General features: G+C 39.1%; 1 protein-coding gene across 4 annotated transcripts in view; it reads right to left on the bottom strand.

Annotated features, from left to right (window-relative positions):
- The window catches only part of RAI2 (retinoic acid induced 2), a 386,296-nt gene that overhangs the window by 364,819 nt on the left and 8,128 nt on the right, over positions 1 to 13,349 (bottom strand). For all 4 annotated transcript variants that reach the window (XR_002340845.1, XM_021080591.1, XM_021080586.1 and 1 more), the window contains exon 2: positions 3,033 to 3,179. The gene's annotated coding sequence lies outside the window, so the exon portion shown is untranslated. The remainder of the gene's footprint in view (positions 1 to 3,032; positions 3,180 to 13,349) is intronic.

The raw sequence follows: 13,349 nt of genomic DNA on the forward strand, positions 1-13,349 counted from the left end.
TGAGAGCCTCTTGTTTCATCCATGCTGCTGCAAATGGCATTATTTTGTTCTTTTTTATGGCTGAGTAGTATTCCATTGTGTATATATACCACATCTTCTTAATCCATTCATCTATCAACGGACATTTAAGCTGTTTCCATGTCTTGGATATTGTGAATAGTGCTGCAACAAGCACACGGGTGCATGTATCTTTTTCAATGAAAGTTCTGTCTGGACATATGCCCAAGAGTGGGATTGCTGTGCCATATGATAGTTCTATATTTAGTTTTCTGAGGTACCTCCATACTGTTTTCCATAGTGGTTGTACCGATTTACAACCCCACCAATAGAGTAGGAGGGGTCTCCATGTGAATTTTAAAATCAGATCTTGAATTTTTCAAGATCTACGAAAGAACATTAATTTAAATTTAGAAATGAATTTGGGGATGATGGGCATCTTTCTTGCTCATATTTACTACCAGATAGCTCTTCCCTTCCTTATTTTCCTTTTATGTTTGAGTAAGATTTTATCCTTTTTTCTGCAGAAGTCTTGAATGTTCTTTAATAGATTTACTTCTTGGTATTTTATATTAATTTCATCCTCTCTTTGTTGCTGGTATGGAGAAATGTATTGGATTTTGGGGTACCGAACTTTTATATCCAGGGCCTGTGCTAAAATTCTCTTATTAATTCCAACAATTTTCTGCCAAAACATTTGGATTTTCTATGAATATATCATATCACATGCAAATAATGACAGTTTTCTGTTTCTTTCTTTCCAGTTCTTATGCCTTTTTCTTGATTTGTGCACTGGCCAGAACACTCTGAACAATGTTGAATTGTAGTGGTTATCGGGGCACCCTTGTCGTGGTCCTGATCTCCAAGGGAAGTTTTTGACATTTTATCATTTAGTATGTTTGCAGTAGAACTTTTAGAGACTAAGGATGGTCTCCTTTTCTCAGACTCTCCTAAGAGTTTTTACCATGAAAGTACGTTTAATATTATCAACTGAATTTCTGCAGCTATTGAATTGATCACATGATTCTCCTCCCTTTTATGCTATTAATGTGTTGAATTCAACTGTTGAATTTTCCAATTTTAACCCAACTTTGCATTCCTGGGTCAATCTCCATTTGGTCATAATGCATTATGTTCCATGAACACTCTTACACATGTCTTTTGGTGCACTGTGCACACATTTCTTTCAGCTACATTATAGAAGTAGAATTGCTGGGGTGTAGAGTGTGGAAGTAGGTTTTAAGAAAAGAGTTTGACTTTAGGTGCACTGAGCAAGGCTTCAGAAGGACCTCTAGGAGAAAATATTCAGCAGGCAATTAAAAATGTAGAACTGGAGTCTGGGTAGAAGCCAGGGATGTGGATTTGGGAGGCATCAACAGAAAGTTTATATTTGAAGCCACTGGAATAGAGTGCTCTGTGTGAAGGAGGATCATGGAAGAGAGAAAAGGACGCCATATCAACACATGGAAATTACCTGTAGCATGGAAGGAGGAGGACAAAGAGCCAGTAGAGACAGGCATGACTTCAGACAGGTAGGAGGAAAAGTGAGAGAGTATCAAGTTTTGAACTCTACGGAGAAAACAAAGCTAACGAGGTCCTTAGATGTAGTGATTTAGGTCTTCACTATTTTCTCCTATGCTTCTCTATTCATTCACTTTTAATCTTAATAAAGTTCTTTGGTTACTTTTGGAGTCATGCCAATTTGCAGGACTGTTATCACCCTGGCAGCTGCTAAGAACATTCTCTACCATCCCACAGAGATACTCAGGACAGAGTACTTAATGAGCACTTACTAATTATAGGCCCATCAGTCAAAATTATGACCTCCAAAATAGCAGGCTTTTAAAAGTCAGCTGAAGGTGCACATGTCACAGGACAAAGCTGTCACACAAATGGAGAGAGAGAAAAAAATAGGTTCCCTTTAAAAACTATTAACTTTATAGAACTGGGTAGCTGAGGTTTCATGACTTGATACATTGAATTTTCCTTCCCGCTACCTCTTACAACTCCTGTCAACACTATTTAAGGCTCCTTTTCAAAGGTTACTGGAGAAAAATCATGAAGAAAGAGAAAGGGGAAGAAGAAGGAGGGTCAGCCAAGTTCTGTGGATATAAATGCCAAAGAAAGTTTATGAAGATTTCACTACACTCTCTGTGAGCAGGAAGTACAGCAACATATACACTCTATGTCATTAGGAACACAGCACAATTCTCAAATATGCAGTGAATGTTATTCCAGAAGATAAATATCTATCATGTTTTTACTCTATTCCAAGCAAAAGAAAAACAACCTTGCAGAAAACATCTCATCAGCAACATAAAAGGTCAAAAAGCCATGGAAAGTGACAGTATGAATGACAAAGAAATAGAATAACTTCCAAACCAGAAGAAAACAAACATGAAAAAATAAACAGGAGCAACAAGAAAGCAAAAATTAAGCCCAAATATAGCAGTAGTCTATGTTTTCTATCACTATCTTTAATAGGTAAGTAAGTTTATTTATATTTGGTGGGTGAAAAACAAAAGCTAGACATGGGCTATTTGTGCACACCTAAAACACAATGACATACATAAGCTAAAATAAAAGGAATGGGAAAATGTGTATTAGGCAAATAACAATTTAAAAAATCTATCTAGCAAAATTAATATAAGGCAAAAGAGAATTTAAAGGGGGAAGACAATAAGAATAAAGCAGCACCTCACTAGATGATAAAAAGAACAATCTACCAAGAAGCTATAATAATTTTGAACCTGCATGCACTGAATAATGAAGTTTAAAAACATATAAAGCAACATTTTTACAACAGCTCCACCATCATAAAAGGATATTTTTAGCTACTTTCTCTCAAAAAGTTATAAGGCAGGCAAAATATATACATTAAAAATAGTGAAGATTTAATCCACACCAAAAACATAGCTTGATCTAATATTTATACACAGAATATTGCATTCACCAAATAGAGGATACACATTCATCTTGAGATCATACTGCATCTTGAAACCATTTCTAAAGCTGACTATGAAGAGAATACTAACCTTGCATTCCGGCTGGTACAGATCTGCTAATACTGTTGGTTCTCTTTTGTTGAGAGACTGGGATGGTCTGAGCCTTCATGTGGCCAAGTCAGGAACAGCTGGGCAACTGTCCCAAACTGATATCATGTCAGACTCCAAGAAGGCTTTCTGGTGAATCAGAAAACATTACATACAATAAATCACTTGAAAATCCACATTTGGGGGTTCAGAAGCAAAACCACTTAAAACATAATAAAATGAAAAAAAAAACTGTTTTCTTCTCCAATTTACTATTTTTCCTTGGGTCCTCTTTCTATACAGCTGCAAACAATCAAATCATTTCAACTGCCATCTTCCATTTCTGTTGACTTTCACAGACACTACTAATTCACTTGAACCTCACAATAAACCTGTGAAGTTGAAAAAAAAATTATCATTCTTAGTTATTAAACCCAAATAAATGAAACCAGCATCTTGCCTATCACCAGAAAACAACAATTCTTTGATGGCAGAAGTGCCAGACCGTGTTGAAAAATATTGGAATATTATCCTGGATACCCAAAAGCATCTTTGTAGCACCCACCCACATCCCTAACCCGTCAGCATAAACCTCATTTTTGCCATCAGGACAGTGGGCTGAAAGTGCTAGGAAATTAAGGCTCCTCCAACAGTGCTCAACCCATAACTGAGAGGATTTGGTAGATGAAGTGCTTCAGCTTCCTCACCCTCAAATGGGAGAACTCTGACAAACACCCCCTACATAACCTCCCAGAGATCCCCAGCAGGCTTGGGCTCCAGTAGCAGCCTATAGTAGTTCCTTCCCAGGCCTTTCTAATTTCCTCAGCCCACTCCAGTCTTTCCTTCAGCTCCCAATTAAATGAAGTGTACTTGAATCTACTTCTATAGGAACCCAAACTAAGATACTTTTTCATACAAAAAACAAAAACAAAACCAAAAAACACTGCACCATGTTTCTCACAGTTTCTACTTACTGCTTAATGTCAGAGATAAATGAGTCGTTAACATTTGTTTTTGATCTTCTCAAGTGGAGAGCATTTGTCTACGGCCATACCACCCTGAATGTGCCCAATCTCATCTGAAGTGCAGGGAATTCATAGTAAAATGTAACCAGTGAACACGATATTTAGTGAGCACCCCCAGCGTGCCTAACTGGGTACTAATGGCCTTATTTACAATAGAACACCACAGAGTAAGGGCTGTACTAGGCTACTGCAGAGAGAAGAGCAGAATATTTAAGGTTGGAATTTGATAAGGACATGGGGCCAGGGAGGGATTAACCATTCTTCATATTATGGGTGTCACAAATGATTTGCCTCCATGTGCTCCAAAAAGTTGCACAGATCAACTCTGCAAAGGCACCTTGAGACTGCGGAGGGGTTTCCAGGTGGGAACTGTAACACTCAACATCACTGCCACTTTCAACGGGGACTGGTGGGGTGTTTTTGTTTTGTCTTTTTGCCTTTGCTAGGGCCACTCCCGAGGCATGTGGAGCTTCCCAGGCTCGGGGTCTAATCGGAGCTGTAGCCACTGGCCTACGCCAGAGCCACAGCAACACCAGATCCTTAACCCACTGAGCGAGGCCAGCGATCGAACCTGCAACCTCATGGTTCCTAGTCGGATTCGTTAACCACTGAGCCACAACGGGAACTCCCAGACTGGTGTTTTTTGAGAGATCTTCCATGAAAGCAGCGACCTTGTCGGGGAAAACCTGCCCATTTTCTGTAAGATCAGATATCAATAAGCCTTGCTCCAGACTGCCCAACTCTATAGCCTGTACCATTTCTTGAGGAAATTATTCAGGAATATTTCTTCTGCCCTTGATTCTTGGCAAGATGATTTGCAGCCATTCATTGCTCCTTCCATACAATGGTCCTCTGAGAAAATGCAGGGGAAAGTGCAGAGATTTGTGCATGGGTTACCCAGTTCAAATTACACCTTCCAGCATCCTCACACTTTCCTTGGCCAGAGAAAGGCTCTAAAGATGATGGCAAATCTTCCTTTGAAGTGACAGGTAGGACAATGGAAAATAGTTCAAAAGGATCTTTTATTTTCTGAAAGAAGTTAAGATCTTGCTTCACTACTTTGTAGTTTAAATAGGTTTGTAGAGATTTGGGGTTATATTTACATTCCTCCTCCTGCTTTGTGTCCATGTTTTAAAAAGCCAAATCCATTCTAAGATAAATAAGGCTTTATTCCCAGGAAAAGAGACTTTGAGTTCTTTACAACATGTGGACTCTGCTTCTAGGATTATCGTTTTTCTTCTCCAGATACTACTGTCCCCTTGTCTGAATAAATGAAGTTCATATTAAAGACTGTGGCAATGAGGGAAACAAGAAAGTCAGAAGAAAACAAGTGCTTAAAATAACAACCAGAAAAGAACTTCCTTGTTCTTTCTTGTCCTTGTTCCAGAAAGTGGCTAATGCAGACAGAAAGGGCAAAGTGTTCTTGCTCAGTTATAGGCAGGATGGAGAGGTTCAGCAAAGTCAGATGCCAGTTATGCTTGGCATCACAAACCTCTTCTTTTTATCTTTTATTGTTTTCAAACTCCATATTCCATATTTGGAAATCCATCACTGTCTTGCCTTGGCTAGATACTGGAGAGAAATTGTAGGCTAATGGCTTTCAAGGGGCAAATTCCTTTTCGTGCCAAATAGATCATATTTGAATCTTCAATATATAAATCAGATTTAAAAGTGGTATTTTTTGTCTAAATATATTTTATAAATTCTAAGTCACATAAGAAGCATTCGGAGCTTACCCAAAAAGAAAGAAAGAAAGAAAAGGAACAAAGACGACGACCTAAAACCTACAGCTGTATATAATATGCTATCGACACAGTGAGAAGCATTACGAGTTCCCTTCTGTGGGGATGATGACACTGAATCGAGCGCAGCCCACATGAATGGGATGGTGTTTTTACGGGAGGACCAACCAATACAGAGGCCCAAATTCCCGAAGGAAAGAAAAAACCCAACAACAAAACAAAAACACATGACAAAGCTGTAAACTTCCAAAGTAACGACACATCTATAAGAATGTGACTCCAATGAACAAATTAACGCGCCAGAAAGAAAAGCTGCGTAGTGGATACTGCGGTGCGCCGGCCCACCTCCCCTCCAGCACGGACAGCTCATACCTCAGCTGCTGGGTCTGAGGCGAACAGCGCTCAGCTCAGGCCCTGCCCTCGGGCAAGGAGCGCCACCTCACCCCAAGTCACATCCGCAACACCAGAGAGCTCACATCCAAAGACTGGTGGGTGAGACACCATGAAGCCTTGCCCCCTTGCCATCCCAGCTGCAGGGCTCACTCGATTTGGGCTAAGGCCTTCGTTGGGACTGGCTCCTCCCCCTGCCGAATCCCACTGCCTTCATTCTCCCACAAGAGCACGCCAGCGCTCCATAAGCATCTGCACATAAACATCTGTCTCCGCATCTCAGCCCATTGAAGGTAGGACACATATCCGTGTAGCCTACACCTGGATACGAGTACCCTTATTTGGCTACATTTTAACTCTTTCTCTCTATATATACATCTTTATAACATATGTATGTGTGTGTGTACACATATACACATCTACACACATTTCTCTATACATACTTACACATATGCTATACATATATTTCCCCAAATTTCTTTGAAAATTGTCAAACTAACAGGACTGACACCACAAACATTCATCTAATCCCAATGAAATTCAATAATTCTCAGCAATTTAACATACTTTATCTTTCCCTTTTCTTTTTGCTATCCATTTGAAAGTAGGATTGAAGACATTATATCACTTATCTCCTAAATACTTATTCATTCGCCTGCCAAAAATAATGTAATCTGCACCACCATAATGCTATCATGACCCCTAAGAAAATAAACAATAATTTCATTAATTATAGCTTTAATTTTTTTTTTTCTTTTTTGGCTGCCCCATGGTATATGGGGTTTGGGGCCAGGGATCAGATCCAAGCCACAGTTGTGAACTATGCTGCAGCTAGCTCTGGGTCAGATCCTTTAACCCACTGTTTGGACCGGGGATCAAACCTGTGTCCTGGTGCTGGAGAGATGCCGCCAATCCCAGTGTGCCACACTCCTACAGCTTTAAATGTTTTAATGTTCTTTTCAAAGACACTCTAATCAAATATTTGTGAAACCCTTGAGGTTCCTTAGAATGAAGTTGAAAACCATTTTTCTTTTTTATCTTTTTTCTTTTTTTCCTTTGCTATTTTAGGGCCACACTTGCGGCATATGGAGGTTCCCAGGCTAGGGGTCTAATCAGAGCTGTAGCCACTGGCCTACGCCGCAGCCACAGCAACACCAGATCTGAGCCGCATCTGCAACCTACACCACAGCCCACAGCAGTGCCGGATCCTTAACCCACTGAGCGAGGCCAGGGATCGAACCTGCATCCTCATGGATCCTAGTTGGGTTCATTAACCGCTGAGCCACGAAGGGAAACCCGAAAACCATTTTTCTAGAGTACCAACCTAGAGAGAACACAGGCTCATCTGAGGAAAAGAAAGGATTAGTCTTTAAGAGTAATTAACAAAGGTGTTTGAGGTGGCCCGAGAGGTGGTCGGGTAGTAGCACCTCTCTCTGGGTCTCTGGCCGCGCCGCTTCACTCCTCACCACGGCTGGAAGCGCCTTTTCCACGGGACATCAATGCAAGCCGGAATTTTAAAAAAAAGAATGTCTCCCTCCTAAGCCATGGCATATCAGCTGTACAGAAACACTACTTTGGGAAAGAGTCTTCAGGAGAGTCTCGATGAGCTTAAACAGTCTCAACAGATTACCCCGCAACTTGCCCTTCAAGTTCTCCTTCATTGCGAGAAAGCTATAAATTCAGCACTGGCACAGAGGGTCAGGAATAGTCAACTTCAGGGGCTGCACCTGGAGCATATGGACGTTCCCAGGCTAGATGTTGATTCGGAGCTACAGCTGCCAACCTACTCCACAGCCAGAGCAACTTGGAATCCGAGCCATGTCTGCGACCTACAGCACAGCTCACGGCAACGCCAGATCCTTAACCCATTGAGTGAGGCCAGGGATCGAACTTGCATCCTCATGGATCCTAGTCGGGTTCATTAACTGCTGAGCCACGAAGAGAACTCCCATTCTACTTTTGTATGTGGGTGAAGATTCCATGTTAAGTGTTTCTTTTTAAAATAGTTTCTATGTATCTTCATTGCTCACAGAGAAAGTCTAAACTACTTGACAGAAGCAGACCAGGTTTCCTGCAATCTGCCTACCTCCTAGGCTCACCTGCCCTCACTCCAAGATGCCTCCTCCTCAGCCAAAGGAAGCTACATTCAGTTCCCTGAACATACCGTGTATTCTCACATTTGGTAATCCACATTTGCTTGCCTGGAAACCCCTTCATTACTTTCATTATTTGCTGAACTCCGAAAAAAAAAAAAAAAAGAGTAACTAACAAAGCTTGACTCCTTCTGCCCCACCACAGACCCCAAACAGACCCGAGACCCTATAACCTTGTGTATCACACTCACTGCACATTAGAATATCTACCTGCATATGCAAATACACTGCTAAGGTCTATAAATTGGTTAAAGCTTTTAAAACTGAGAAGCTGGTAAGTATGCCTATGTGACACTTCTGTTCTCAAGCCCACAGTTTGTAAATTTGGTAACAGCTTTTCTTGTTAGTATTCTTAAGGCAGATTAAAAGGGTGTTTAAACAATAATTACTCTTGGAATCCAGTAAGTAAGTATAAGTACAGGATAATGCATTGCCAGGCACCGAAAAAACTTATCAATGCATTAGAGCTTCCTTAAATAGACATCATTCATCACTTAGGTAAACCAATTGAGTTGAAAATACAAGTGCTAATAGAGAAAAGTGATATCCACTAAAATGTACATTTTATTTCAGGAACCTCACTTTTAAGAAAGAGACTTACTTGGAAACTCACTTAAGTGGTACCATTAAAAAGTTGAAGTGTCAATATTCTTGGAAAACAATATGTTAGTGATGCAAATGTACAAGTGCCTTCTCCGGCTGGGCTTGAATGGTCCTGTCCAACTCAGATATCTCAGTTAATTGGAGCCTTTAGCTGGCCATCAAGGGATAAGAATAAGATACTGGACCATGAGCAATGCATATACCTGTTCCCCTCTCGCTTTCTCTTATACACACACACACACACACACACACATCACTCTTCCTGTGTTTGAGTTGGGAAATGAAAAGGAACCTACCATTGCCTACATCTTGAAGGCTGGCAGATGTCATTTCCTTTAACAGACATCTAAAATAACTTTTGAAGTTAGTGATAAAGAGAGGATCCTAAAGGCAGCAAGAGAAAAACAGAATGTTACCTACAAGGGAACCCCCATAAGAATATCAGCTGATTTCTCTACAGAAACACTACAGGCCAGGAGGGAATGGCAAGAGATATTTAAAGTGCTCAAAGGAAAAAATATGCAACCTAGAATACTTTATCCAGCAAGAATATCATTTAAAATAGAAGGGGAAATAAAAATTTTTCCCAACAAACAAAAACTTAAAGAATACAGTAACACAAAACCCAGGTTAAAGGAAATATTGAAAGGGCTTCTCTAAACCAAAAAGAAAGGAAGGAAAGGGAAGAAAAAAGAAAAGAAAAAAAAAAAGAAGAAGAAGAAGAAGAAGAGGAAGAACTAGGACTGAGGAAGATACAATCAGAGAGCAGTCACTCAAATAAGCCAGCATACAGATTTAATCATGAACATGCTTCAAACAAAATAAAATTAAAAAGAAAAAAATAAAAGAGTCATCAAAACCATAAAATGTGGGCAAGGGATGTTAGGAGGTAAATAATCCTTTTTGTTTGTATGTATGTCTCTCTTCTTAATTTTAATATAATAATGAAGTGTTTGAACTTACAGGACCATCAGGCTAAAACACACAATTATGGGAAGGGGTTAGCATACTTAAAAAACAGGGCAACCACAAGCCAAAACCAAATATTGCATTTGCAAAAAATGAAAAAAAAAAAATACACTCAAGCAGATAATAACAGGAGACCATCCAACCAAAAAAAAAAAAAGAAGAATGGAGAACCATAGAATCAACTGGAACACGAGGATCAAATGGCAATAAATAATCATCTATCAATTATCACCTTAAATGTCAATGGACTGAATGCCCCAATCAAAAGACACGGATTGGCTGAGTGGATAAAACGGCAAAAACCTTCAATATGCTGCCTACAAGAAACTCACCTTAGGACAAAAGATACATATAGATTGAAAGTGAAAGGCTGGGGAAAAGTATTTCATGCCAATAGACATGACAGAAAAGCAGGAGTTGCAACGCTCATATCAGACAAAATAGACTTTAAAACAAAAGACATAAAGAAAGACAAAGAAGGACACTATTTAATGATTAAGGGATCCATCCAAGGAGAGGATGTTACTATCATCAACATATATGCCCCAAACATAGGAGCACCCAGATACATACAACAAATATTAACAGACATAAAGGGAGATATTGATGAGAATACAATCATAGTAGGAGACCTAAATACCCCCCTCACATCAATGGACAGATCCTCTAGACAGAAAACCAATAAAGCAACAGAGATCCTAAAGGAAACAATAGAAAAGTTAGACTTAATTGATATCTTCAGGACACTACATCCAAAAAAATCAGAATACACATTCTTCTCAAATGCTCATGGAACATTCTCAAGAATCGACCACATATTGGGACATAAAGCGAATCTCAATAAATTTAGGAGCATAGAAATTATCTCAAGTATCTTCTCTGACCACAATGCCATGAAATTAGAAATCAACCATGGGAAAAGGAAAGAGAAAAAACCTACTCCATGGAGACTAAACAACATGTTACTAAAAAACCAATGGGTCAATGAGGAAATCAAGAAGGAAATTAAAAACTATCTTGAAACAAATGATAATGAAGACACAACCTCTCAAAATCTATGGGATGCTGCGAAAGCAGTGCTCAGAGGGAAATTTATAGCAATCCAGGCCTTTCTCAAAAAAGAAGAAAGATCCCAAATTGACAACTTAACCCTCCACCTAAATGAATTAGAAAAAGAAGAACAAAGAAGTCCTAAAGTCAGCAGAAGGAAGGAAATTGTAAAGATCAAAGAAGAAATCAATAAAATAGAGACTCAAAAAACAATAGAGAAAATTAATAAAACCAAGAGCTGGTTCTTTGAAAAGGTGAACAAAATTGATAAACCCCTGGCCAGACTCACTAAAAAGAGGAGAGAAAGAACCCAAATCACCAAAATTATAAATGAAAAAGGAGAAATCACAACGGATACAGCAGAAATACAAAAAACCATAAGAGAATACTATGAACAACTATATGGCAATAAGTTTGACAATCTGGAAGAAATGGACAATTTTCTAGAATCTTACAGCCTGCCAAAACTGAATCAAGCAGAAACAGACCAACTGAACAGACCAATCACTAGAAATGAAATTGAAGAGGTCATAAAATCACTCCCTACAAATAAAAGCCCAGGACCAGATGGCTTCACAGGTGAATTCTATCAAACATATAAAGAGGAATTGGTGCCCATCCTCCTTAAACTCTTTCAAAAGGTTGAAGAAGAAGGAATACTCCCAAAGACATTCTATGAGGCCACCATCACCCTCATTCCAAAACCAGGCAGAGATACCACCAAAAAAGAAAACTATCGCCCAATATCATTGATGAATATAGATGCAAAACTTCTCAACAAAATCTTAGCCAACCGAATCCAACAACATACGAAAAAAATTATACACCATGACCAGGTTGGGTTCATCCCAGGTTCACAAGGATGGTTCAACATACGCAAATCAATCAACATCATACACCACATTAACAAAAAAAAAGTCAAAAATCATATGATCATCTCAATAGATGCAGAAAAAGCATTTGACAAAGTTCAACATCCATTCATGATCAAGACCCTCGCCAAAGTGGGTATAGAGGGAACATTCCTGAATATAATCAAAGCCATTTATGATAAACCCACAGCAAATATAATCCTCAATGGGGAAAAACTGAAAGCCTTCTCACTCAAATCTGGAACAAGACAGGGATGCCCACTCTCACCACTGCTCTTCAACATAGTTTTGGAAGTCTTAGCCACAGCAATTAGACAAACAAAAGAAATCAAAGGCATCCATATAGGAAGAGAAGAGATCAAACTGTCACTGTATGCAGATGACATGATTCTATACCTAGAAAACCCTAAGGACTCAACCCCAAAACTCCTTGAACTGATTAATAAATTCAGCAAAGTGGCAGGATATAAGATTAACATTCAGAAGTCAGTGGCATTTCTGTATACCAGCAATGAAGCATTAGAAAAGGAGTACAAAAATACGATACCTTTTAAAATTGTACCTCACAAAATCAAATACCTCGGAATACACCTAACCAAAGAGGTAAAGGACCTATATGCCGAGAACTATAAAACCTTAATCAAAGAAATCAAAGAAGATGTAAAAAAATGGAAAGATATTCCATGTTCCTGGATTGGAAAAATCAATATTGTGAAAATGGCCATCCTACCCAAAGCAATCTACAGATTCAATGCAATCCCTATCAAATTACCCATGACATTTTTCACAGAACTAGAACAAACAATCCAAACATTTATATGGAACAACAAAAGACCCAGAATCGCCAAAGCAATCCTGAGAAACAAAAACCAAGCAGGAGGCATAACTCTCCCAGACTTCAAGAAATACTACAAAGCCACAGTCATCAAAACAGTGTGGTACTGGTATCAAAACAGACAGACAGACCAATGGAACAGAATAGAGAATCTGGAAATTAACCCTGACACCTATGGTCAATTAATCTTTGACAAGGGAGGCAAGAACATCAAATGGGAAAAGGAAAGTCTATTCAGCAAGCATTGCTGGGAAACCTGGACAGCTGTATGCAAAGCAATGAAACTAGAACACACCCTCACACCATGCACAAAAATAAACTCCAAATGGCTGAAAGACTTAAATATACGACAGGACACCATCAAACTCCTAGAAGAAAACATAGGCAAAACACTCTCTGACATCAACATCATGAATATTTTCTCAGGTCAGTCTCCCAAAGCAATAGAAACTAGAGCAAAAATAAACCCATGGGACCTCATCAAACTGAAAAGCTTTTGCACAGCAAAGGAAACCCAAAAGAAAACAAAAAGACAACTTACAGAATGGGAGAAAATAGTTTCAAATGATGCAACTGACAAGGGCTTAATCTCTAGAATATACAAGCAACTTATACAACTCAACAGCAAAAAAACCAATCAATCAATGGAAAAATGGGCAAAAGACCTGAATAGACATTTCT

The sequence above is a fragment of the Sus scrofa genome, chromosome X (genome assembly GCF_000003025.6).
Source record: "Sus scrofa isolate TJ Tabasco breed Duroc chromosome X, Sscrofa11.1, whole genome shotgun sequence".
Taxonomy (NCBI): domain Eukaryota; kingdom Metazoa; phylum Chordata; class Mammalia; order Artiodactyla; family Suidae; genus Sus; species Sus scrofa.